General features: G+C 47.2%; 1 long non-coding RNA gene across 1 annotated transcript in view; it reads left to right on the top strand.

The window, feature by feature from the left end:
* Positions 1-6,096: 6,096 nt before the first annotated feature.
* Positions 6,097-26,838, top strand: part of LOC311236762 — a 59,796-nt gene continuing 39,054 nt past the window's right edge. Inside the window, exon 1 of the long non-coding RNA XR_014620249.1 lies at positions 6,097-6,241. This is a non-coding gene — a long non-coding RNA (uncharacterized lncRNA). The remainder of the gene's footprint in view (positions 6,242-26,838) is intronic.

Consider the following 26,838-nt stretch of genomic DNA (forward strand, 5'->3'; position numbering starts at 1 on the left):
TGATAGTAAGATGGTACAAAGGTTAGTAAGTAATTAAAAATATATATATACATTTCAGATATTGATTGAAGAAGTGTGGCGGCGGCGGAAAATTGGGCGGGTTTTGTCAGTCCTGACTGGTGGGAAGTTTGTTCCATCATTGTGGAGTGAGGACTGAGAATAGCCTGCTTCTCTTTGATGACCCCCCTGGAGCTCAGGTGGGAGTGGGTCTGAGGCGGCCAGAAGATGTAGAGAGTAGGGGTCTTGGGGGTGTGTAATTAGAGATTATTGACCGGAGGTAGGAGGGAGCTGTTCCCCTCCTGCATACAGTAAACATACAAAATAAATAGCAAAGACTATATTAAATAATAAGATAAAGTGAGTGGGCAGGTACACTATACCAGAAGTCTTTAGTGTCCAGGGTCAGGCAGGGTTCCCACTCGTCCTGGAAAACCTGGAAATCCAGAGACTAGATTTCCAGTCATGGAAAACCTGGGAAATTACCAAATATGCTGGAAAAAAGATGATGTTGTCCTGGAAATGTACAATTGTATTTTAGCCCCTAGATGTGCATTTTGATTGAAACTCAACTGTTGGTAGGATTATAGCAGTACCGCCCAATTTTGGGCCTGGGGCCAAGTTTGGCCCACGTTCCCTTTGTTTTGGCCTAACATGGTATTTGACAAGCACATGCTTATTCTCTTATTATTTAAAGTGCTGTAAAATCCTGATGTAATGACTACAAAAGGTACATTTTGTGATGGGTGTAGCAGGCACTTGTAATGAACAGGTTTGATTCAAATGACAATACTCCCCATGCTTGATCATAGTCTACAGATCTGCATGTAAGACCTCACTCCACAAACTTGATGTCCTCTACCACTCTGCTATCCAGTTTGCCACCAGTGTCCCTTTCAACACTCACCACTGCTCCCTTTACTCCTCCGTCAACTGGCCATCCCTGCACACTCGTCGCAATATGCACTGGTTCATGCTCATTTACAAAACCCTCCTTGGGTTGTGTCCCCCCCCCCCTTATCTATGTCACCTGTTGCAAATTACATCTGCCACTTACAACACTCGTTCTGCTCAACACATTCTCCTAAAGGCCATGGTTAGACTGGTGTTTTTGTGGCGTTTTTTTTATACGTTTTTGAATACGTTTCATGTCCCTATTACACAGAAATGCGTTTTTTGGCGTTTTTTTGTGGATACGGCTGAAACGCTAAATTGTGTTTGCGTTTTGGAGAACCGCTAAAAAACGCGCCGACAACAGCGTGTAGTCTGCATGAGCCGTTGTTGCGAAAACGCCCATGCGCAGTAGATACCATCTGCGTGCCCTTCCGGTGACAACAGAGTGTGTGTGTGTGTGTTTGGGACAGAGGCAGAGCTGTCCCAAATAACTGCAGCTACCATGTGTTGTCAAGTTATTGTTATAAGGATCCCAGTCCAAGCTACAACAGTCTGCATTCCCTTAACAATTGTTTGTATTGAGCCGTATTGTATTGTACCCATATGCAATATGTTAAATAAAGTTTACATCCATTCATTCTGCTAGCATTACCGATTGCATGAGCAGCTGGCTAACGTGAGCTATCAGATCCTGTTAGCTCAAAGCTCCTCTTTCAACTTAACAAGCATTAAACAAAATGGCCCAGTCATCTATTCACCTTTGTTTAATACACACAGCGTTGTCTCTAATGTTATCTAACTACTGATAGCTCTCGATATCATCAGTTTGGTGCTGGCTAAATAGCGTGAGCTATCGTTAGCTTCTAGCCACAATGCTATACTGTTATAATGGCATACTCCATTGATGTTAGCATGCAGCTAACAATGCTACCGATCTTTTTTTAGACTAAACTATCCGCTCTTGGTGGTCACTTGTGTTGATGTTAGTTTTGTTTCATCAACAAATGACAGGCAGAACACACAGTGAATGTATCCGTTTTGTTTATTGCACTTTTATTAGGCTTTGCTGAAAAAGAATTGCTGCATTGAGTAAATAGGCAAGATCGTGGCGCCCATAGGCGTCTGCCTTGTTGACATTTTCTTTGCTGGAGCTACCAGGAAGTGTATTGGCACATTCAAGTTGATTGGTTGAAATTGCCTTCATGTTCGCCACCTACTGCCACCTACTGCTTTGGCAGTGTACTACATCAGTGTGCTCAGTTGACAAAAACAAAAAAAAAACGAAAGTGTGACTCGAGGCGCAGGACGTCGCGGCGAAACGCGTATGACAATGAAACGAAAATGAAACGAAAGGTGTAACCGCAGCCAAAGATTCAGAAAACATACACTGCACTTGGTCAAACGTCATTCAAGGCTGCTGCTGCCAGGGACTGGAACAACCTACAGAAATCTCTCACACTGGTTACCTTTATGCCTATAGTCAACATTCAAGCACTCTCTGATGAACATTCTCACTGATTCCTGCAACTGTTTCTCAAGCCAGTAACATCCCCCCCCCCTGTCTGTCATGGTGCCCCTCTCACTGCTATATTACTTGTTGTATGTATATTTATATTGTAATAACATATATTGTATGTCGGAAATGTTTAATCCTGAATTCCTTTTCATCCCCCCCCGGCCCCCTCCCTTCAAGAGGCATTGTCGCTTGCCAGGCCATCATTGTAAATACAAATTTGTTCTTAATTGATTTGCCTGGTTAAATAAAGGTACAAACAGGTGGGTTTTGAGGTGGGACTTAAATGTTTCTACGGACGGGGCTTCTTTAAGTAACATATCTTGGATAGTTTGGGGTCAAATAGAACACCAGAGTTTTTCACTATGGGGGAGGGGAGGACAGAGTGGTTGTTGATGGATATGGAGCAGTCAGGGTTTTTACGGAGAAGGTGAGGTGGGCCTATTAGAAGGATTTCAGTTTTAGTACTGTTAGTTTGAAATGTCTTTATTGGGAATAACCCCTTGAGATGAAACCATCTCGTTTTCAAGGGGGTCCGCAAAGACAATACAGAGTTATTTGACAATCTTATATAACAAAAACAACAAACAACAAATAAAAAAATAAAAATAAAAAAAACTAGACAAAACAAAACAGAAACAAAAGCAACAAAACAACAGAGTAAGCAACGCCAGCCAAGAAAATAAAAGAATCCAAAGATAAAAAGCATACAACAGTATGTCAACAACAACAACACAACACAAGAACATGAACTGCAACACCAGCAATGGTTAATCTATCATATTATTCTATTGAGGTCCAAAGCATAAGCAGATAGTCTCACCGTGAGAGGACAACATATTTTTAAACTATTTAAAAGATGATGTTGAACGGATGTGGACAGGTAGATTGTTCCAGTTGGCTGGGGAGGGCATTCCAGATTGTTGAGTTGGAGAAGGTTGTGGTTCATCCAGATGTTTATTTCAGGAGGCAGGAGGAGAGGGCAGTAGTAGCAGCAGTGGTGTCAGGAGGGGATCTTATGTTGACGTTTGTCATCAGCTGCAGACTGCTGTGGAGCTCCTGCATGTTTCTCTACAGTCGATCCCGCTGGCAGAGAAGAGGTGGGACCTCTGGCCAGAGACTGCAACACTGTATACCGTATACATTTATCTATATCAGTATGGATATATCTGCATATATACCTGTATACAATTATGTACACTGTACACACTGTATACTTTATCTGTTACATGCACTCTGGTTAGAACTTATTTTCATTCTACTGAACTTGTGTGGTATGATGATAATAAATATGAATCTAATCTGATCTAGGACGTTTGTTGTGAGAGTCAGTGTGTCTGTTTAGAGAGAATAAAGCATATCCTCCAAAAATTACTTTAGTTAGTCAACTCTTCGGTTCAAATAACAAAAAAGACCGACGGCTTCTCGGTTGCAGTGGGTGACAATATTATCACAAGGAAAGATGAAATTACCTACCTGGGTTCCATCCTAGAGGCTAATCTTTCCTGTGACAAAATGGCATCCAATGTAATAAAAAAAGTCAACCAACGAACGCGATTCTTGTACCGGATCTCCTCTCTGGTAAACAAGAATACCCTGAAGACTCTAGCAGGAGCACTCATTCAAGGGTACTACGACTATGCTTGCACCTCATGGTACCAAAGCACCTCAAAGGCACTAAAAAACAAATTACAAACATCTCAAAACAAGCTAGTCAGACTACTGTTTGACCTAACTCCTAGAACCCACCTCACCCCTGCCCACTTTGACAACCTAGGATGGCTTAGAGTAGACGACAGAGTACAGCAACTTGCAATGGGCCTGGTCTACAAGATACACTACGCGACCAAGGTACCCATGTACATGTCAAAATACTTCCCAAAGGTCAGTGAATACCACGATCACAACACCAGAGGGAGCTCCACAAATCATGTAAAACCCAGATTCGGCTCAAACAAGGGACTAAACACGTTCGCAATTATGCCACATCAATGTGGAACGCCCTACCTAAAGCTGTAAAGGAATGTGAATCACTACCCACTTTAAAAAACACTCTCAAAAAACACCTACGTGAGACTGCAATTCGAAACTGGCCCCTACAAATGTCCTAACCTAGTTGTACAGTAAATGACCAAGTAAGGCTTTGTCAGTATTCCAATGTACAGTGTAAAATGTGTGTGTGTCCCCTACCCAACCCCCCCCCCCCCCCCCACACCTCCAATGTACAGCCCTCACCCAACCCACCCCACCCCACCCCACCCACCCAACCTCCTCCAATGTACAGTTTCTACGCCAAATGTATATACACTCTTTTTTTTCTGGACACTTTTGTATCACAAACAGTACTGTATTTGCAAATCTGATATGTCATAAATGTATAGATGTAGCAGTACTGTATCTGTATGTCATATATGTTATGATGAATTGAAAATGGGGGACCCTGATGTAAACAAGACGAAAGTCTTTCTCTGGTCTGCATCCCCTTAACAATTGTATGTATTGAGCTGTACTGTACTGTACCCATTCTGCAATCTGTTAATAAACTTTTCAATCAATCAATCAAATTGTTTTTGTGTAAACCTCCCATTGACTGCACTTCATTTTACACTTACTGCACTTCGAGCGCCATCTGCTGGCAAAGTTAGAGTTGGTCCAAGGAGCGCATTGAGGAAGTCCCCGCCCAGCGGAAATGACGTCAAGGCTTTGTGTAGCTTCTTCACCTCGTTGTATGCAGACTAGAGCCGTACTACTACTCTGGTTGTATGTTGCTAATGGGCTAATGCTAACTTGTGATTCTGAACAGATCTAGAATGTAGAGATCGTGTAAAGAACGGACTAACTGCAGCTGCTGGAGAGATATGTGAAGTATTTGAATGGACTAAGGAGCAATAACTACAGTAGAGTTTGGTCGCCACCTTGAATGTTCTGACGTCTGAACGTGAGATGAAGAAACACTAGCATCGCGAAGACACTCTGACGTGACGAGACCGCCGCCATCTTGGTATTGGGGAAACAAACTGATTTCTACTATCAAATGTATGCGTTGAGCTCCGTTTTTATTACATATTTTATTGATTGATTGATTGATTGAAAAGTTTATTAACAGATTGCAGAATGGGTACAGTACAGTACAGCTCAATACATACAATTGTTAAGGGGATACAGACCAGAGAAAGACTTTCGTCTTGTTTACATCAGGGTCCCCCATTTTCAATTCATCATAACATGACATACATGACATACAGATAGACAGTACTACATCTATACATTTATGACATATCAGATTTGCAAATACAGTACTGTTTGTGATACAAAAGTGTCCAGAAAAAGAGTGTATATACATTTGGCGTAGAAACTGTACATTGGAGGAGGTTGGGTGGGTGGGGTTTGGTGAGGGCATTCTTGTTCATTTCATAACCTTTTCGTATCATTTGTTTTTGAAAATATTGAGGCCAACATGGCATTTCACTATTTCGAAAGCCTTTCTGGTGATTCTAAAAGTGCATGTTTCCCCCCAAGCTGAGTATGTTAAGAGTGGGGGGAGTGAGGTGAGCGGCCGTCACAGCGCATGCGCGGGTCCAGAGTGGTAGAGTAACGTTAGTCAACAAGAACATAGAGCTGTTGTCAAACCAAACCCAAATAAACTGTTTCCTGGTTTACTGTCACCACCTTCCAGAGGGAATGAGCCCGAAGTCCGGCTACTTCTAACCAGTAGGTTACATGAGCGGTGTTGTTGTGTCGGACTCGGACTCCCTGCAGAAGAACCACCTCGTGTTGTTAGCAGAACGCTGCTGGACTCTACTACGTTCAGAACAACACAGGAGAAGGTAAACAAAGGTAGGTTCATGTCCACCTCTCCGTTTTGTTACAGTAACATCTGCTTGTATTCAGGCACGTTGGAACTTTAAATCTGTAGGGGGTGCGGCCTTTGAGCCGCCGCGGGGGGTCGCCAGTAGCCCCTTTCGTGACTGCGGTTTGCAAGCCTGGGGCTTTTGTGACCGCAGTCACTTGTTTATGTGACGCAACCACTTTAGAAAATACCAACCAAGCGTGAATGTGTGGATGACGTTGTGTCAAAAATATATCAGATATGAATTTCAAAGATACCCAGCGTACAATATGGGTTTAACACAGCTTTACGGTGGGGTCTGGAAGCTCGGAGTTGCTAATAAACAGTTTAAAACATTGTTAGGAAAAAAAAGTGGTACTCACAACGAACTCTGGCAAGATGGCGTCTTCTTCTGCAACTTTTTTGGGATAGGGAGCGCAGTGATTGCTGGACGCACCAGGCATGCGACAAAAAAAGTTGCAGAAGAAGACGCCATCTTGCCAGAGTTCGTTGTGAGTACCACTTTTTTTTTTCTAACAATGTTTTAAACTTGTTTATTAGCAACTCCGAGCTTCCAGACCCCACCGTAAAGCTGTGTTAAACCCATATTGTACGCTGGGTATCTTTGAAATTCATATCTGATATATTTTTGACACAACGTCATCCACCATCCACACATTCACGCTTGGTTGGTATTTTCTAAAGTGGTCGCGTCACATAAACAAGTGACTACGGTCACAAAAGCCCCAGGCTTGCAAACCGCAGTCACGAAAGGGGCTAGTCGCCAGATGATAAAAAAAAAAAAAAAAATTGCAGTCAGGCCACTGAACTTAGAAGCAGGCCAGGCCAGTGTTTCTAGTTGCACCAGCGCAATAGTTAGATAACCTAGGTGGGGAACAACCAGGAGATCACTGCAACTCACACAAGTTGGAGAACTATCTCTCTCTCTCTCTCTTGCTCTCACACACACACAAAGGGAGCCGCATGTGATTGGTGGAGGCGGGACCCTTACAAAAAAACTGCTAATCATTGACACATGCTAGCCTGTAATAATCCCCCCCCAGAAAAATCTACTTTGCATTTGATATATTGCAAATATATGCTATCACACACACTGGCATTTAAAGGGTTAGAATTATAAAATGAATATGTGGTGTTATGATCAGGGCTGAAGTTGAATAAAATATTGTATTTATCAATTACAAAAAAACTGAAAATCCATAAAAATCTGTGTTGTTGCTAATCATACATATGCTAGCCTGTTTTTTAACAATAATTTGTGATGCCATCACAAACACTGGCATTTAAAGGGTACAAATAAAAAAATTCCTGCACCAGAATCCAGGAAATGAAGTCTTTGTAACAAAAAAAATCCTGGTGGGGGACCCCCAGACCCCCTACTTAAAAAGTGGCCTGACTGGGGCTATATTTTGCACTATATTTCCTGGCCTGAATGATTTCCCCAGTCCGGCCCTGGTTAAACGCCTCCAATGCTTATTAGTGTGTACACGTGCGTTTGAACGTTTGCATGTTTCAACCATACATTTCCATTTATTAAAAAAAAATTTAAGATTAAAATGTTTTATTTAAATTTTTTTACCTCTTATAATAGTGGGGGTCTCTGACACAGTTTTTTTTTTGTCGCGGCCTGAAAAGTTTGGTGTCCCCTGGTCTAGCCTGTTCCCTCCCAGACATGTTGCTGGCCCCGTCAAAACAGTATCCTATCAGCCTCTCCATGGGCAGGTCGAGGCGTAAAAGTCTTTTATACACAAAAACAGCGTCTCGGCTGTTGTGTCTGGGCCGGGCATTGTAAAATCCCCAAAAGAAGTTCTGAGCTTCCAAGTTGTCATCGGCGAACTGTATATTACACGAGAATTGTTCTTTTCCAGTGAGTGACATCAGTGGTTCCGTCAGCGCTCAAGCCAAAGAATGGGCTTTTGGATGCTTTGCCTCTAATTTGTCGCTGAATATCATGGGCAAACAGCTGTAAGATTTCGTTTTGGATGTTGTTGGACATCCAGTTGTCTCTCTTTTGGAGCCAATTCTTCAACTCTGACGTTTATCGGAATTAGTGGGACTGTCAATGGGACCGGCGGGACATTTCGAAAATAAATCTGATATTTTTATTTTCTGCGAGTGAGACATTCTGTGCTAGCAAAGTCTGACTACTAGCTAAAATTGACTGACTGCGCAAGCACTGTATCACAGTAGCTCAGTGGTTCGTGGCGCGTGGGAAGGGCGGGAGATGGGAGGTGAATACAATTAGTTGTTTCACCTGTCATTCAATCAGTCTGTGACAGTCATCACTCGAAAATCTACTCTGCTGCAATCTTGTCGGTTTTACACATATGATTGTGTACGTACAGTAGTGTAATGAATGAATGAAAACTTTATTTAACAGATTGGAGAATGGCTACAATACAGTACGGCTCAATACACACAATATTAAAATGGTGAAGTGCTTTGAGCAGGATAAACTTATAATATACAGTGTTACAGTTATACAGTTACAGTATATAATATACAAATATATAAATACTGTCATAAAAAAAAACTAAAAAAAAGAAATTATATTTTATTTTTATTTATTTTTATTCTTTGCATTCTCTGCCGCACCCCCCCTTCCAATGTGCCTGCTTGTATTCATCTACTGACCGGCGACCGCACATCTGATCTGTTGGGCGTTTCTGCCACTTTTCCATCCAGACTGGGCCTTGACCAGAGGTAGCTGGAGCAGCTAACAAGCTAAGCTGCTATGCTAATGCTAAGCTAATGCTAATGTTACTTACTACTGAGTTTGTGACGTTAGGTCAGAAACTGGTGCGACTCTGTGTATAGAGAGAAATGTGCGTTTATTCAGCTCGTTACTAATGACCGAACATCTCAACTGTTACAGGCTGGATACACTCAGCAGAGACAGTAGAGCAGGACACCTCTTACAGACTGGATTAGGGCTGCAACGATTAGTCGACATAATCGACGACGTCGATTATAAAAAATCGTCGACGAGAAATTGTTGCGTCGATTAGTCATAATTTTTTTTTTTTTTTTTTTTTGTGCACTACCTATCTTTGTGAGAGTGGCTTCTCAGGGTTCCAGACAACATCATAACATGATGATCCCATAGCAAATTTTGGACATTGAAAACATTGTTCCCCTGCAGGAGATGATGATCAGACTAGACACACAATACATTACACACGCACTCCTCTCACTCACACACAGCGATCAGAGTAAGACACACACATACACACTCCTCTCACTCACACACAGCGATCAGAGTAAGACACACACACATACACACTCCTCTCACTCACACACAGCGATCAGAGTAAGACACACACACATTCACACTCCTCTCTCTCACACACAGCGATCAGAGTAAGACACACACATTCACACTCCTCTCACTCACACACAGCGATCAGAGTAAGACACACACACATACACAAATTACACAGTACACACCTCTCACTCACACAGCGATCAGAGTAAGACACACACACAAATTACACAGTACACACACTCCTCTCACTCACACAGCGATCAGAGTAAGACACACACACATACACACACACAGACTCCTCTCACACACAGCAAACAAAAGTTATTTAAAGTACACTTCCACTTTAATTTGTATTATTTAATTTATTTATCTTGTTATGAGTGATTGCTGTATTGTTCTTCAAATACATTTTCATTTAAAGTGGCTTAAAGATCCAAATTCAAATGTTTCATGAGTCATTATTTTAATTTGCTATGGGATCATCATGTTATGATGTTGTTGTTTGGTCCTGACAAGAGTCTCAAAGTCTGGGGTGATGGTAGACAAGCAACTCTGAGGTCATGCTCAATGTCCAATCTGTTCCTCTGCTCTGTCTTCAGCTGGACCAGAGCTGAGAAGCCACTTTCACAAAGATAGGTAATAAAAAAAAAAAAAAAAAAAAAAAAAAAATCATTTTTTTGTTGTTGTTGTTTACATTGGTTTTCGATTAGTCGACTAATCGAAAAAATAATCGGCAGATTAGTCGACTACCAAATTAGTCATTAGTTGCAGCCCTAGACTGGATACACTCAGCAGAGACAGTAGAGCAGGACACCTCTTACAGACTGGATACACTCAGCAGAGACAGTAGAGCAGGACACTTCTTACAGGCTGGATACACTCAGCAGAGACAGTAGAGCAGGACACCTCTTACAGGCTGGATACACTCAGCAGAGACAGTAGAGCAGGACACCTCTTACAGGCTGGATACACTCAGCAGAGACAGTAGAGCAGGACACCTCTTACAGGCTGGATACACTCAGCAGAGACAGTAGAGCAGGACACCTCTTACAGACTGGATACACTCAGCAGAGACAGTAGAGCAGGACACCTCTTACAGGCTGGATACACTCAGCAGAGACAGTAGAGCAGGACACCTCTTACAGGCTGGATACACTCAGCAGAGACAGTAGAGCAGGACACCTCTTACAGGCTGGATACACTCAGCAGAGACAGTAGAGCAGGACACCTCTTACAGGCCGGATACACTCAGCAGAGACAGTAGAGCAGGACACCTCTTACAGGCTGGATACACTCAGCAGAGACAGTAGAGCAGGACACCTCTTACAGGCTGGATACACTCAGCAGAGACAGTAGAGCAGGACACCTCTTACAGGCTGGATACACTCATCAGAGACAGCAGAGCAGGACACCTCTTACAGGCTGGATACACTCAGCAGAGACAGTAGAGCAGGACACCTCTTACATGCTGGATACACTCAGCAGAGACAGTAGAGCAGGACACCTCTTACAGGCTGGATACACTCAGCAGAGACAGTAGAGCAGGACACCTCTTACAGGCTGGATACACTCAGCAGAGACAGTAGAGCAGGACACCTCTTACAGGCTGGATACACTCAGCAGAGACAGTAGAGCAGGACACCTCTTACAGGCTGGATACACTCAGCAGAGACAGTAGAGCAGGACACCTCTTACAGACTGGATACACTCAGCAGAGACAGTAGAGCAGGACACCTCTTACAGGCTGGATACACTCAGCAGAGACAGTAGAGCAGGACACCTCTTACAGGCTGGATACACTCAGCAGAGACAGTAGAGCAGGACACCTCTTACAGGCTGGATCGTTTATTTTGTACATTATTTTGTACATTATCTAACGTTAACACAAACCTAAACTAACGTTACAACTAACCTAACGTTAGTTTAGGTTCGTGTTAACGTTAGATAATGTACAAAATAAACGCTTTCCGCTGCTATAAACGTCGCACTTTTATTTTGAAAACCCCAGAAAGGAAGTCATTATATTTGCTTTACTGACCGTCCTGTTCTGTGTTAGCTCCGGTTAGCTACGTGCAGTAGTTAGTATTATATTATCAATACCAGCCATTTGATTACTGTTTTCTAAATTGGGGAGGCTTTTAATCGTCAAGGTAAGAGGATTTTAAGTCATGGTATCCATAAACTTCAATCGGTTCGGATCCTTTGAATTAATGAGAATGTCCACAAACATGGCTTTACGTAGAAATAACGATAGGTTATGTATATAACCTAGTTATATTAGTATTGGCTGAGCGTCCCGCTCTAGCCTATTGAGATACCCCTTATCTCATATGGTACCTAATGTACCCCACGAACAACTAAAATGCACCCCACCTGAGGGCCCCGCCCCTATGGAGGCGTAGCCTATATAACCATGACTCTGGTCACCAAACACTCTTCCTCGCCAAATCTCGTTCCAGCAAAAGATCCCTCAAAAGGGAACTCGGGGCCGCGTAGAGCGGGACGCTCAGCCAATACTAATATAACTAGGTTATATACATAACCTATCGTTATATATCGTATGGCTATCGCGTCCCGCTCTAGCCTATTGAGATATGGGTTAGAGCGGACGCGAGACCCGACAGATGTACCCCCTGAGGACCCGTAAGCCCACATCAAGGGGTGCGGGGAGCCCTGTCACCCCATCCTTCCTAGTGAAGGGGGGGCGCAGTCAACTCCACCTGAATGCGAACAAGAGGGAACCAGAACCCCTTGAACACACCGCACAGGCGGAACCACGTGTGACTCAACACACTGTGGCCCAAACCCACACACTCCTGCTACCCTACCAAAGGACGGGAAGCAGGGAAGGCCACAGACCCCAGAACCGCCTGGGAGACAGAACCCCCGGTCATGTCCATGAGGTAAAACCTTACAAAGGGGCCCGGGGAGGGCCATGAAGCTGCAGCACAGATGTCCTCCACCGAGGCCCCACCCAGGAGAGCGGCAGAGGCAGCCATCCCACGAGTGGAGTGCGCCCTGATGCCCCCAGGGGGATCCTGCCCAGCCAAGGTGTAGCAGAGGGTGATTCCCTCGCACAACCAATGGGACAGGCGCTGCTTCGACAGTGCCTTACCAGCACGAGCCCCACCGTAACAGACAAAAAGCTGATCGGTAACCCTGAAGTCCTGAGTACGGCTGAGGTAAATCCCCAAGCACGGACTGGACATGACGGGTGAAGGCCCGCATCTAACTCACCACCGTGAGGAGGCGGATGAAACGCCTGAACCACAATATCCCTGGAGCGGAAGAACTCCGGATATTTACAGGCACGAAGGCAGGATTAGGCCGTAGAGTGGCACCGCAATCGGAACGAAAGACAGGCACTCTGGGCGTACCAAGAGAGAGCACAAAGCACACCCACGCGTCAGCGGAGGTGACGGCCAGCAAGAACGCGGTCTTGAACGACAGCTGTTCCAACGGCGCCTGCTCGAGCGGCTCAAACGGGGCCAAGGACAACCGACCGAGGACCAGTTGAAGATCCCAAGTCGGAGCCCAGGAGCGTTGCACCGGCTTAACGCGTCGAGCGCCAAGCAGGAAACGCTTCACAAGAGGGTGGCTGAACAAGACATCCCCTCAAACCCCTCATGATAGGAGGATATAGCTGCTGCATATACCCTCACCGTCGAAACCGACAGTCTATCAAGGAGAGACTGGAGGTAACTAAGGACAGCATCCAGGGGGCAGGAGACTGAGTCCCGGCCCCCCGCCTTACACCACACTTGGAACATACGTCATCTGCCCGCGTAAGCGCGACAGTGGAGGGAGCATGCGCATTCCGGATGGTAACACCATCAGGATCAAGAACCTGCGCCCCTCAACGTACCCGTCCCAACAACTGACCTAACAGATGTATGGGGAAGAATCCCTGGCGGCACGGCATCGGTCCCAGACCTGCCTGGCTATGTCCAGACGTAATCCTCACCCGTCAGGATGAGGACCGCCCCGCGACAGTACACCTGCACCCACATTCTCCCTGCCGGGCATGTGGGGAGCCCTCAGGACGCCCAGATGGAGGACGCCCATAGCCAGCCGCCCGCCGCCTGGTGCAGACAGGGGGAGCGTACTCCTCCCTGTCTGTCGATACACGACACTGACGTCGTATCGTCCGTCCTGATCAACACCATTTGTGGACCAGAAGGACCGCTTTCAACACCAACACATTGAACGTAGCGCAGACCGGGCAGCATGGTTTGCCAGCTGCCCCCTACTGCGTTGGCCCGACACGTCACCAGCGAGGGAGGCGTCGGTGAAAACGCGACGTGAGACAGCGCCGTAACCGTCCTAGGACGGAACCTCCCGAGCGTGTTGACAACACGCTCTGAGAGGGATGCCCATAGCCCTCCAACCGTTGACTGGGAAGAGGAGTACTCTACATCCAGTCTACAGCAACCCCAGGCTGGTAGAGACCTGCCTGGTACGAGACCTGACGATCGACCTTGACCGCGAAGGACCAGAACGTCATCAGGGCAGAACACTCCGTAACCCCTGACGACGCAGAGGCCCCAGTGCGGCCTCCACGCACTTGGTGAAGATGCGGGGAGCCAGAGAAAACCGAACGGCAGCCTCTGGTACTCATACGCTAACCCTGCAAAGGAAGCGTAGGTAAGCCCTAGGATGGAAGATCGGAGATGCGCATACGCATCCTACAGGTCTATGGAGGAGAACCAGACCCCCACCTGACAGTGTTCAACAGGTAGGAGACGATCCAAAAAATGCTGAACCTTCCCATGGGACAGGTCCAGCCTGGGTCTTACACCCCTTCCTCCCGACTTCTCAGTCAGAGAACACCGGGAGGAGAACGCCACGACGATGGCTTGCTTCGTCCACAGAGATTGGATCTTGTTGACCAGAGCTGTCACTGCTGGAGACCCTGACAATAGGGTCTGTACCAAACCTGAAAACGGGTGGGGTTGTGTAAACACAAGTCCCCGCCTCAGCGTTCTCTCCATCCATCTCGACATATAGTACTGCCGTAGTCATATGTGATGACACTCCCAACGCACCCGCCGTCACGTGGCGCAGGTCCGCCAGGAACTGTAGATAGTTGGCCCGGTCCCCCCGCTGTGCGTAGCCAACCCTGGAACCGTGCGAGGAGCGCGTTCCGTGTCGGGACATCTGACCCTGACACCACCCACGAGGCAATCGCACCCAAGGGGGGACCCCGACAGAAAGGACCGGTCTGATACGGGGGGCTTCCGATGAAAAAAGCCCCCCCACTGAACACCCCTCCAGAACATGCTGAGGAGTTGTTCTGCAGCCGGACATGCAAGGTGTAAGGACCCCATGGGTTCCTACACACCGTAGCCCTGCAGTGATATTACTACCACCCCAAATCACGTGTGCCTGCGACCACTGCCAATATTTCAGGAGTGGGAGGCACCAACATGATACCTGGCCTGGCGAAGGCGAGGCCGGGGAAGCCCGCACTGTGTGCCTCAAAAGGTTTCGAGCCCCCCTGCTGACAACACTTAAGTTGACAGACGTAACACCAGGCTCAACCAACACAGCTTATGGTGTGGGAGCCGCTTGACAGCACAACATTCTCACGGACAGACCCAGGCTCAGCCATCAACTGGGTGTCAGCCCCTGTCCCCATGAGAAGCGAAAGGGGGGCCGCCCGCGCTTCAACGAAGGCACGCGGCCCGCAGCCAAAGGAAACAATCAGAGCCCACTTTTTCCGCTGGTGTTGGGGAAGGGAGTGATCGGAGAGCGGGCTGCTCGCGGCAGGACGGTGACGGCTTGTTTGTTCAAGCCGAACCCATCCTACATGGCCGATCCCTCGGCCGCCAAGGCTGTCGGCCTTGTGGACACCTGTCGAATCAACGCCCAGGATACCTCCGGCGGGGGAAAACATGGCCGCCTGTCGATAGGGATGGGTATCGTTAGGATTTTATCGATACTACTACTCTTATCGATACTGCTTAACGGTTCGGTACTTTATCGATACTCTTATCGGTTCTTTTTGATAATTTTTTTATGATTTTTATATTTGCAGTTGAGAGCATTGGTCATCTCCCTACAGTAAAGATTAGAAATGATTGAATTATTGTAAATTTGTGTGGAGTGGTGGGAATAGCTGCTTCAATAATAACTTATAACAACAACAGACAAGTTAGACAACTATGTATACAAAAAAAACGATATACACTGAATGATTAGTTGTTACCTAAAGTCCTTGGACTCCACTGTAGAGAACGGGTGCAGGCCTTTGACAACAAACTTTGTCACAGCCCTGTGACACTCGTTCACCCTATCCTCTGTCATCTTTCCTCTAGCTGCTAGGGGGGAGAAAGGACTTTGGGTGGTGGAGGTAGAGGGAGGATGTGTGGTGGGCTCACTGGCCTGGGACACATTGGTGGCTGACGCCTCAGCTTGACGATCTATAAAAAGTTTTTAGATTGTAGTATTTGTAGCTAAACAATTATTTTGTTTATTAGCCTATTTGTAATAATTCGTTATTAGCCTAGGAAACTCCGTATCTTGGCTTACCGGCTGCAGTGGACGTGGATGCAGATGGACCACTGCGCGCAAGGCAGTCGAATACGGCGCATTTCTGCACACTAATATCTTGTTTTGCCAACAAATGTTTTGATAGATTGCTCGTATTGCCACCCTTACTGGCAAATGTTTTGTTGCACTTGTGGCAATGTGCGTTGTCGGCATTGACCCTTGTGAAGTATATCCATACTTTAGAATGCTTCGCTCTATCCGCCATCACGACTCAGTGCATGCAGAGGCAGAGCCGTCTGTGTGCAGCGCGCTTCAGCATGGGCGTCGGGGACAGCACTTTCATTAAGGAGTACCCGTATGTATAAGAAGTACCCGTATGTGTAGCGCGACTCGCGAGGAGTGTGTGTAATAATGACTCGCTGCGGCTCGCTTCTCGTGCAGAGACAGAGAGAGGAGAGATCGTTCGCAACTTTTAAATAATAATAATAATTTCTCTAGAGTATCGATAGCAGTACCGAGGACGTCGGAGCTTATAAATACTCCGGTATTTTCTAATATAGTACCGGTTCCCTACCTGTCGAGGGCCTTGTCATCGCCGCTGACGAGGCCGTGCTCTCTCTTCTTCTGGCTGCGCGGTGTGAGGCGGTGTAGGGCCTAGGACAATACCGCCCGCGCTCCAGCAGAAGACCAAAATCCCCTGCGGAGAGGGGAACCCTGAGCGGTTATAGCTTGCGGCTGGGTCAAAGCTAATAACGTCAACAACCTCGCGCGATGTGTCGACGTCGGCTGGCCCTCAAGGCCCCGCCACCAGACACCATTTTTTTTATAGAAAAAAACAGCAATTCGAACACAGTTCTAATCGCTGCCAATTCCATACCGTGGCGGTACAGGCTTTAACAGCCCACCAGCCACTCGCCAGGCCGACCCACCCATGGCGCCGGCCGGGCGGGGCACTGTTTCAATATGTCAAAAACAAAGGACTGCAAACAGCAACCTCCACTGTGGTGTGCACCATGAAAAGGTTAAATGAATAAAAGAACTAAACCACAAAATACTGTAGAATGAGCAAACCCATATACACAACGTTAAGGGGAGGCGGACCAGAGCGAACTAGTCCCGCCTTCATTCAAAATATTCACAACAGCACACCAGCCCTAGCTTAGCCCAAAAAAGGTAAACAAGCCCCCCCCGCACTACTCCCCCAGTATACCGATTGACCGTCAGTATGAATGGTTGAGAGGAGAGAAAGCTGTAGCAAGACAGACCTTCTCATAGCAGAGTGACAGAACGAAACAATAGCCCACTACACAGGGGGTGGGGGGCCTCGCGTTTAAATTCGCACAGGGCCTCACATTTCTCCCAGGCGGCCCTGCCCCTATACTACTACAGCCTAGCGTGAGGCGATGTGGGACCCAGATCAACAACCGCCTGCGCACAGACCATGTCGGCTGGACCCATAGCCCCACTACCCGACGCCAATGTGGATAGGAACTAGCCAGCTGAGCCATAACCCGCCGTTAAGTCCCATCCTGCAGTAATATAGCTCTACTGCTACACCGCCGAGCTCACGCATCGGCCCCAGATGGGGACACCGTTCCATAGACCCCGCCGGAACACAAGGTAACATACCTGGCTAGGGTACCTAGCCACGGCCTACCCTGTTGTCAACCCATTTACCCGAAAAAAGGTAAATAGGACTCAGCACAAACCCCCACAACAGCTACCGATTGACCTTCATTGATGAACCGGGCAAGAGGAGGGAGAAGTGACAACATCTCACGGCGGAGACATTAGAACAGCGTAGCAGTTAGTATGTAGCAGTAGAGGTAGCATGTAGCATTAGCGATAGCATGTAGCATAGCATTAGATAGTTAGCAGCACGCCCAAGACAGTTTGGAAACCGTTCCCTGCAGTGAACGTTCACCAAACCATCCTGCCCCCGGCGCCAACACACAATATGGTTGTGTAACAAAACAAACCAGCATTACTAACACTAATACCCATGCCTGAAGACACAGGGCCTACCTGGGTACAAGCTGGCCCGACAGCCAATCTTGTACAGCTGAACCTTGATCTGCTGTCATCAGACGAGGAACATCAACATAGGCCCGTCGTGTCGCCGAAAACATGCGTCGAAGATGCCAGGGGCCAGCAACCTCCGGTAAGCTTTCAACATTATGACTCTGATCTTTTTCATCCTGCTAGTTACGAAAGGTGCACGCAGCTGATGGGATGGAACGAAAAATAGAGGAAGAGTGTTTGGTGACCAGAGTCATGGTTATATAGGCTACGCCTCCATAGGGGCGGGGCCCTCAGGTGGGGTGCATTTTAGTTGTTCGTGGGGTACATTAGGTACCATAGGAGATAAGGGGTATCTCAATAGGCTAGAGCGGGACGCGATAGCCATACGATATATAACTGGCTGCGCGCAGAGACGAGTGCTTAGGCAAAAAATAGTTCAGAGTATATTTGCTTAGAAAATGTAATTGTCTAATTCAATTATTTTTTATTTCTCCACGTGGTAAATACACAGGTCACAACATGTTTACATGAACGTTTTGGAGTTGTATTTGGAGTGTATTTGGTGACTATACACTGTAAGGGAACGTCAGGCTATTGTCCCCCCCCACTTCCAGTGATGAAGCTAAGCTATGCTAACGGAGCGACTGTTCCCAAAGCTAAATGCACGCACAGAGACAAAAAAGGTATGCATCTTCTTGTCTAACTCCAGGGAAGATGTATAAGCTAATTTCCCCAAATGTTGGAGTTTTCCTTTAACTATATTAACTAGTCAAGGCTGTACAGAGAATATGTATTCAACAGAGAAACATGGCATTTTCTATAACATGCTCTCTCTACACTATAGAGTGCTAATAGGTCCAGTAAACTGTACAACTAACTGTAATAGTAAGTAAGTAAGTATTTATAAAGCACCTTTCATACATGTCATGTAGCTCAAAGTGCTGTACACAAACATAGACATATATAACGATAAAAGCAATAAAGTCACAGTGATCAGTTAAGATCAATGTTTTAAAGAAAAAAGAAAATAACGTAAAAATGAAAACAGTCATTTGCGGACCAGTTTGGGAGAACAGGTCCGCGAACTTTCTTTGAAGCGCATGCGGCCCCACTTTTCGCTTCTCATGGGGACAGGGGCTGACACCCAGTTGATGGCTGAGCCTGGGTCCGTCCGGGAGAATGTTGTGCTGTCACGTGGCTCCTGCACCACACGTTGTGTGATGGGTGAGCCTGGTGTTACGGCTGCCACTATTTACAGTGGTCAGCAGGGGGACTCGAGGCCTCTTCGGTTGAATGCTCAGCAAGGGTTACCCCAGCCTCTCCTTCGCCAGGCGGGGTATCACGCTCATGCCTCCAACTCCCATGAGAGCGGCAGTGGTCTGCAAAGAAGAGGCGAGCGTGATTTGGGTGATAGTAATATCACTGCAGGGCTACGGCGTGTAGGAGCCCATGGGGTCCTCGCGCCTTGCATGTCTAGCTGTAGAACAACTCCTCAGCATGCGCTAGAGGTGTGTTCAGGGGGGAGGGGGGGGGGGGGGGGCGTAGGGCTGGGCGATAAAACGATAACGATAAATATCGCGATAAATTATTTCCTCGAAATAAACATGAAACGTGGTCGCAAAGTTTCGATATATCGATTTTCCAAGTTTGGCTCCGTTCAGCCTCAGCTCAGCACACTCACTAACAACAACCAACATTACGTGATGACGTGCTTACGCACCACAGCTCAGGACTCAAGGCTGCTAGGATACTTAGCTTGCACGGCGCTATTTAATATATTTACGTGCCGAGTATGTATGTGGCGTGAATTCTGATGCCACGGTTATAGTAGTGTGTGGTATACGGTGGACGTCGTTGCAATGTATTGGCGGAACAGAGTATTTTATGGTCATATTTTAGTACATTGTCATGGAATACATCGCTTGGTAACGAAGCTGGCTAGGATAACTAGCTTGCACTGCGCTGTTTTTATATATTTACGTGCCGAGTATGTGTGTGGCGTGAATTCTGAGGCCACGTTTATAGTAGTGTGGGGTATACAGTGGACGTCGTTTCAATATATTGGGGCGGAAGAGAGTATTTTATGGTCATATTTTAGTATATTGTCATGAGATACTCCGCTTGTCGGCTAACTGCTAACGTGCGCGGACTGATGACGACATCAACTCGACTCGAGACATTCGCAGCAGCATAAGAAGTTAATTAAACTTGACAAACATTATATCGACGATAATTATCGATATCGAGTTATATGAAAATAATTTTATAATTTTATCGCGATAACGTTTTTGGTCATATCGCCCAGCCCTAGGGGGGCGTGTGTCAACCAGTTTGATGGGAGCTTCTCCCGTATCAAACCGGCCCTTTCTGTTGGGGTCCCCCCTTGAGTGCGTCGCACAGTGGGAGGGACCGGGCCACCTATCTACTGTTCCTTGCGGCCCAGCGTCAGTTGACGGCGGGTGCGCTGTGGGATTATTTTCACATTTGGCAACAAGAATGCCGTTTGGAGGGGTGGATAGAGAGAACGTTGAGGGAGGGGCTTGTTTTGCAGTTCGCACAACCCCACCCTCCGTTTTCAGGTTTGGTGCAGACCCTATTGTCAGGGTCAGAAGCAGTGACAGCCCTGGCCGACGAGATTCGATCTCTGTTGGCGAAGCAGGCCGTAGTCATGGTCCCGAGAGAGGACGCGATGTCAGGCGTCTACTCCCGTTATTTTCTGGTGCCAAAAAAAACGGGAGGGTTCAGACCTATACTGGATCTGTCCGCATTCAATCGTCTGATTGTAGCGAGACCATTCAGAATGTTGACCGTCAAACTCCTTCTGCTTGCTGTCAGAAGGGGAGACTGGTTCACCTCCATAGACCTGAAGGATGCGTATTTTCACATCCCGATTTTCCCTCCTCACAGGAAGTTTTTACGGTTCCTGTTTCAGGGCGTAGCGTACGAGTACCAGAGGTTGCCGTTCGGCTATTCTCTGGCTCCCCGCACATTCACCAAGTGCGTAGCGACTGCGCTGGAGCCTCTACGTCGTCGGGGAATACGGGTTCTATTCTATCTCGACGACATTCTACTCCTCAGCCGGTCGGAGGAGGTTGCCAGGTCTCATACCAGGCTGGTGGTGGAATTCCTCACCAGGCTGGGTTTTGCTGTGAACTGGAAGAAGAGTACGCCTCTTCCCAGTCAACAGGTGGAGTACTTGGGCTTGACATTGAGGTCAAGGCCCATGATTGTAACCCTCTCGGAGCAACGGAGGGTGTCTATCCTACACACGCTCGGGGGTTTCCGTCTGGGAGGGACGGTCACGGCGCTGCAAGTGATGCGCCTGCTCGGTATGATGGCATCTGCTCACACGGTGGTTCCTCTTGGCCTCCTCTTCATGAGGAGGATACAGAGGTGGTTCTTCTCTATGGGAATAGATCCGGTGAGGGACAAATGGAAACGGTTGACGGTTCCTTTGTCGATATGGGGAGATCTCGCCCATTGGAGGAGGCTGGGTATCCTCACCATTGGGGTCCCCATGGGCCGCGGGCGCTCACACGTCACGGTCTTCACGGACACTTCTCTCACGGGTTGGGGAGGGACGTGTCGGACCAACGCAGTGGGGGGCAGCTGGCTGGTCCGTGCTGCCCCGTCTACCCTGCACATCAATGTGTTGGAATTGAAGGCGGTCCTTCTGGTCCTCAAACGGTTCGACCACCTGGTGGTAGGGGAGCACGTTCTGGTCAGAACGGACAGTATGACTGCAGCGGCGTATATCAACAGGCAGGGTGGGACTCGATCCATCCGCCTGCACCGGGCGGCGGTCGAACTCTGGCTATGGGCATCTCGCAGGCTGCACAGTCTGAGGGCGCTCCACATCCCTGGTATGGAGAATGTGGGCGCAGATATGATGTCTCGGGGCGGTCCTCGTCACGACAAGTGGGAACTCCGCCACGATGTAGTCAGGCAGATCTGGGATCGCTTCGGGAAGGCTTCAGTGGATCTGTTTGCGAGCCGACGTTCTCACAAGTGCCCCTTGTGGTTCTCGGTCAGTCGGGCAGATCATCCCCCCCTTGGGGGTGGATGCCTTCTCGATCTTTCCATGGCCGCCCGGCCTTCTGTACGCCTTTCCTCCTGTACAGCTGTTGAGTCAGCTGTTGGAGCAGATACGGAGGGAGCGCAGGACGGTGATCCTGGTCGCGCCGGACCGGGGCACGGCAGTGTGGTTCCCGGTCTTGATCCAGCTACTGGTCGCTCTGCCATGGGTTATTCCTTGGTCGGCAACGGCCCTCTCTCAAGCACACAGGTCACTGTTTCAGTACCCGGTGTTGGGCCAACGTCTGATGGTGTGGCTGGTGAGAGGGTAAGTCTAGAGAGGATGGACCCTTCTGTGGTTGATACCATCCGGAATGCGCATGCTCCCTCCACTGTCGCGCTTTACGCGGGCAGATGGCGTATGTTCCAAGAGTGGTGTAAGGCGGGGGGCCGGGACCGAGTCTCCTGCCCCCTGGATGCTGTCCTTGGTTACCTCCAGTCTCTCCTTGATAGACTGTCGGCTTCGACGGTGAGGGTATATGCAGCAGCTATATCCTCCTATCATGAGGGATTTGAGGGGGATGTCTTGTTCAGCCACCCTCTTGTGAAGCGTTTCCTGCTTGGCGCTCGACGCGTTAAGCCGGTGCAACGCTCTTTGGCTCCGAGTTGGGATCTTCAATTTGTCCTCGTCGGTTGTCCTTGGCCCCGTTTGAGCCTCTTGAGCAAGCGCCGTTGGGACAGCTGTCGTTCAAGACCGCGTTCTTGCTGGCCGTCACCTCCGCTAAACGCGTGGGTGAGCTCTGTGCTCTTTCGGTACGACCAGAGTGCCTGTCTTTTCGTTCCGATTGCGGTGCCACTCTGCGGCCTAATCCTGCCTTCGTGCCTAAAAATATCCGGAGTTCCTTCCGCTCCAGGGATATTGTGGTTCAGGCATTTCATCCGCCTCCTCACGCTAGTGAGTTGGAGGCGGGCCTTCACCTGTCATGTCCGGTCCGTGCTTTGGGAATTTACCTCAGCCGTACTCGGGGCCTCAGGGCTACCGATGAGCTTTTTGTCTGTCACGGTGGTTCTCGTGCCGGTAAGGCACTATCGAAACAGCGCCTGTCCCATTGGTTGTGCGAGGGCATTGCCCTCTGCTACACGTTGGCCGGGCTGGATCCCCCTGGGGGCGTCAGGGCGCACTCCACTCGTGGGGTGGCGGCCTCTGCCGCTCTGCTGGGTGGGGCCTCGGTGGAGGACATCTGTGCTGCAGCTTCATGGTCCTCCCAAGTTCAAGTTCAAGTTCTTTAATAGTTGTCATACAGAAGTACAGAATACTTTCATACAAAATGCTTCTTACTGTTACGCTCCAGAGACTGTGCTAGACAAGATAGTATCAAATAACATAATAACATAATATAGCATGAATTTAGAAGAAGAAAATGAGGTCACAGTGTTCGGTATAGACATATGTACAATGTTCTGAGTTACCATATAATATACAATACACAATACTATGCAGTGTACTAATGTACAGTACTATCTAGTGCAAAGCAGAAATGGGATGAGGTACAATTTTAGGTACAATTTACAGTAAGGTGTACGAGTTGTAGTGCAATCCTTCATCCATAAATATAAAGTGTGGGGAGTGGGTGCTACAGTGTGTTTGTTTAAAGTGGGTGTGTGCTATAAGTGTGTGGAGTGGGTGCTACAGTGTGTTTGTTTAAAGTGAGTGTGTGCGTGTGGATGTGTGTGCTATGTGCGTTTGGTGGTTGTTGTTGTGTAGTGTTCATTCATTGTTCGTTTAGCAGCCTGATGGCCTGGGGATAGAAGCTTCTTCTGAGTCTTTCTGTGCTCGCCTTGAGACTCCTGTATCGCTTGCCTGACGGCAGCAGTTCAAAGAGGCAGTTGTTCGGGTGACTGGAGTCTTTAATGATTCTCTTAGCCTTGCCCTTGCAACGCTTGTAGTAAATGTTCTGGAGGGTGGGGAGCCCCCCTCCAATTGTGCGTTCGGCTGAACGTGTCACTCTTTGTAGTCTGCTTTGGTCTTGTGCAGTGCTATTCCCAAACCAGGAGGTGATGTTGCCGGTCAAGATGCTCTCTATTGTACATGAGTAGAAGTTCTTAAGGATCTTCTGGCTGACTTGGAACTTCCTTAGGCGCCTGAGGAAGTAGAGGCGTTGTCGTGCCTTCTTCACAACACTGTTAATGTGTGTGGTCCATGTCAAGTCCTCGGATATGTAGGCTCCGAGGTACTTAAAGCTGTTGACTCTCTCAACCGGTGCCCCGTCGATGCTGAGGGGGCTGTAGTCCCTTCGTAAGGTTTTACCTCATGGACATGACCGGGGGTTCTGTCTCCCAGGCGGTTCTGGGGTCTGTGGCCTCTCCTGATTCCCGTCCTTTGGTAGGGTAGCAGGGGTGTGTGGGTATGGGCCACAGTGTGTTGGATCACACGTGGTTCCGCCTATGCTGTGTTCAAGGGGTTCTAGTTCCCTCTTGCTCGCACTCGGGTGGAGTTGACTGCGCCCCCCCCCCCTTCATTAGGAAGGATGGGGTGACGGGACTCTCCTTTCCCCTTGATGTGGGCTTACGGGTCCTCAGGGGATGCATCTGTCGGGCCTCACGTCCGCTCTACCCCATATCTCGGTATGGCTTAAGAGTGGGACGCGATGCAAGTACGCTATATAACGACAGGTTATGTATATAACCTAGTTATATGAGTACTGGCTAAGCGTCCCGCTCTTAGCGTGCCCTGAGTTCCCTTCGGGAATCTTTTCCTGGGAACGGTTTTGTTCCGAGGAAGAGTGAGTGGTGACCATGCCCAGTACTTTATAGTACGCCTCTATAGGGGCGGGGCCTGGCAGGTTGTGGGTGTATTTGTTTTTTCGTTGATGGAGTACAGTAGGTACATGAGATGAGGTATATCTCGGTATGGCTTAAGAGCGGGACGCTTAGCCAGTACTCATATAACTAGGTTATATACATAACCTGTCGTTTGTTCTTTTCCACAAAACCATCTAACTTATGCGAAAACAGTTTTTCAAGCACTTTCGAGAACTGTGAGAGCAATGACACTGGTCTATAGTTAGTGAAGCTGTGCGTATCTCCTACTTTGAAAAGTGGGATAACTTTTGCTACCTTCATCCTGTCTGGAAAATACCTCTGAAAAGAAAGATTACAAATATAACAGAGGTTTGATTATACAATCAATTGTCTTCTTCGCTATAATCATATCTATCCCATCACTGTCAATGGATGTCTTATTCTTTGACTTTGATACAATGGATATGATTTCTGCTTCACTGACATTTCCAAAAAACATAGACTGCAGTACTTTACTATCTCCTCTCTATCCTTCCTGTAATGGTTCATCGTGTTTTTGAATGGCATCTGCCAGATTTGGCCCCACATTTACAAACAAATAGTTGAATTCATTAACCACCTCATTCATGTTTTTTATAGTCTTACTATTACTAATGAAATGGCTAGGCATTTTTATGGATGCTGATTTATTTCCCATTACCTTATTTAGAATGTCCCATGTGCCCTTTATATTATTTTTATTTTCGCCTAACAATCTATTGTAATAATCTTTCTTAGCCCGTCTCCTAATTAATACTAACTTATTCTTATACACTTTGTATTTAGTTTCAGCCCTTTTTTCTACATTTGATAAAATGTAGGTCACTTTGACACGCTGCACGGCAGGAGCTGGAATCAAACCGGGAACCTCTACTGTCTCTGCTTAGTGTATCCAGCCTGTAAGACGTGTCCTGCCTTATTTTTAACACCATATTTTATCTACTTATTACTCAAATATTTGCACTACATCTCTACCTCATTTTTGCATTTTGTACTTTAGTTTTGTATATTTAGTATCGTGTTTAGTCTTTACTTTTTTTTTTACTGTATGAAGCACAATCTTAGGGGGCTCAATCCAATGTAGGTAGGGCTACATAAAACCAGTTCAATAATTTTTCTAATTGTTTTCCATGTCACTTTTTATTGATTTCTTTTTTAAAACCAATTTACCTGGGTAAACCATTAGAGGCAGGAATCGTACCCCATTATTCCGTCTTGCCGTTCTCTGTAAAAGGTATGAACACGGAATGGGGGTCAAAGTTGATGCAGCATTATGCCGGCAGCAGGTGTAGTAACATTGCCAGGGTGGGTGTCAGGATTGGTGGGTGTAGGATACACACACACACACACAAGGGGGGAAGCTTAAAGTTACCCCAGAGGGGTAACCACTGGTATCACAGAGCGATGAGATAGGGTGCTGGAAACACAAGAACACTGAAATGAATACAAATAAAAGCTATAGAAAACACAAAACACCAGGATAAAAGAAATGGGGGAAAAAAACAAAATAACCACCACTGCTTGGCAGTTGAAAAGAACCAGGAAACCAAAAGAAATACAGAAAGAGAAAACCCTAGAAACAATCCTTGAGACACTCCTCTACTACTGAGTAGGGGTGTAACGGTACACAAAAACCACGGTACGGTACGTACCTCGGTTTTGAAGTTGTAGTGTGCAATTGTACTTGTAGGGCTGTCAACGAATATTCTATATTGAAATTAATAATCGACTTGTAAAAAAAATTATAATAATTATATTAGATTGTGAAAAAAATTATTGTGGGCGGTCGTTAGTGGTTAACATACCTTTGTATTCGTTCGGTACACTACACAGTCGTTTGGTACGGTACGGTACACACTGAAACGGTTCGGTACGGATACGTGTACCTAGGCCTGTCACGATAACACATTTTGCTGGGCGATTAATTGTCCCAGAAAATTATTGCGATAA

The sequence above is a fragment of the Notolepis coatsorum genome (assembly GCF_963971535.1).
Source record: "Notolepis coatsorum genome assembly, chromosome: 11".
NCBI lineage: Eukaryota > Metazoa > Chordata > Actinopteri > Aulopiformes > Paralepididae > Notolepis > Notolepis coatsorum.